Below are 2,220 nucleotides of genomic sequence, written 5' to 3'. Positions count from 1 at the left end.
AGTATCATCTCTCGAAGCTCTCTTTTATATCTGCTCCAAAAAGCATTGGTGGTTGGGGTCTATTAGACATGAGGTCTTTTGGAAAGGCCCTGCTCTGCAAGTCATTATGGAGGGGCATATATGATCATGGTATATGGAGTTCTATTATTCAGGAAAAATATCTGGGAAGAAAAGATCTTTCCTTTTGGATCAGAAAAGGATGCATTGGCCCTGCTCATGGATCGCCGATTTGGTTGAGTCTGCGCAAAGTTGAGAAATTGTTCCTGAAGAACCTGATATGGCGGTTTCAATCGGGGGATAGGATTCTGGTTGGAAGAGACTCCTTTCTGTGTGGTAAAGAGGAGATTTGCATACCAGACTTTTTGTTGGATTTTTTGCACAGGAAGGGCATTTTTTTTTGGGATGGTCTGATTAGCAGTTGGCAAGGCCCTTTTCCTATCTGGTGTGAGGCTGAATGTCTGAATATGCCGGTGGATATTGCTTTATCATGGGATCATATTAAATCAAAGCTCAGAAATGGTGGGATTTTTCAAACAACTAAACATGACTACCTCATATGGCGGAACTCTGATGGGGTGGAATCCATCAATGTTCGGGATATATATCGGCTTTTGATTTCTGATAGTCGGCAACAAAGTATCTCTTCTTTCCCAAGCATTTTCTGGAAAACGGGATGCCAGTCTAAAATGGTTTTCTTTTCCTGGCTGACATTTCATAATAAAAATCTTACATGGGAGAATTTAAAAAAGCGTGGTTGGCTGGGTCCAGGTTTATGTCCCTTATGCAGTTCTGCGGAGGAGGACAACTCTCACCTTTTTTTACTCTGTAAGGAATCTCGACATATTTGGTTGCTCTTGGAAAAGTTTTATGGGTTTCAGTTCGATCCTCCCTCGTCGATCATGGATGCTTTTATATGGTGTAGTAAGCAAATTGTTTCTTGGAGATCCATTTTTATCATTACACTTTGGTGTATTTGGAGGTGGCGGAATGATTTTATCTTCAAAAATAAAAGATCTCCGTTGCTGGATATTTTCTTCAACATATGTGCACTTTATGAGGATATTCCGTTACCCTCCCCTATGATAAAGGAGTCTCAAGATATAAAATCTCAAAAGGTGCCTTCCTCTCTGCCCAGGGCTTTTTTTGATGGGGCCGAACAAAACGACATTTGTGGCTGCGGTTTTCATATAGTGACTGATGGAGACAGTTCTTTCTCCATTCATTGGAATGGGGGAAGAGGTACAAACATGATGGGCGAAGCGATGGCTCTCACTGGACTCTTGAGTTTTTGTCTCTTTTTAGATCTCCATGATGTCTCAATATATGGGGACTCACAAGTCTTGGTCAATTTTGTTGCTGGAAAAAACACTATCTCCAAGGCACATCTCGCTCGCTAGCTCGATTGGATCAGGTTTTTATGGACCTCCTTAATTGGTGGCTCTATAAAATACATTCGCAAGGAGCTAAACCAAGACGTTGATCGTCTCTCAAAAAAAGACCTCCACGATGATCCTGGTTTGTGGCACTTACAGGTTTCCTCAGATGGCGAATATTTCTTCATACAGGACTTTTTCCCTCCCTACTTCTAGTTTTCAATGCTCATACTTTCTATCTGTTTTTTTCTGCTGCGCTATCTATTTTCAATTGCAAGGGACTATGATCTATTACGTTATGTGTTTTTGGTTATTGAAGAGGTATTTCCACATCACCATTATCTATTTTGTGTATGGCAGTCAGTAGTTCTTCTCTTTATCCTATCGGATGGAGATCATTTACACTAATCTAGTTTTTGTATTTTGGTCATTATCCGATATATGCCGATTTTTTCTATATGCTCAAAATGCTCTATCGGCCATGGCATAATCTGATATATCGGAGATATGTTTTGTTTCTCTCATTGATGAACAGTTGCTATAGCAACATATGTATCCTGGCTGAATGTACCATGCAAACTTCTTTTATATCTCTTATATAAATAATATTATGCTTCTTCTGCCCTGAAAAACTGAGACAGTTAGACGAGGCATGAACCCATGTTTTATTCCCATAAATGCTGAAACTTCGGATACATGTAAACGCAGACAATATTGCAGTCTAGAAAGAAAAACCGTTTGAGCACTTTAGTGGATTGGCCAAAAGTTAAAACCAATTACGCGAGTTGAGATGGTACATCATTTCGAATCCATCTCTTATGGTACGCGAGCTGATCAAATTTTGTGA

The sequence above is a fragment of the Pinus tabuliformis genome, chromosome 7, assembly GCF_031772625.1.
Source record: "Pinus tabuliformis cultivar Carrire ecotype Pingquan chromosome 7, CPIR1, whole genome shotgun sequence".
Taxonomy (NCBI): Eukaryota; Viridiplantae; Streptophyta; class Pinopsida; order Pinales; family Pinaceae; genus Pinus; species Pinus tabuliformis.
Note: the sequence above shows the minus strand (reverse complement) of the source record.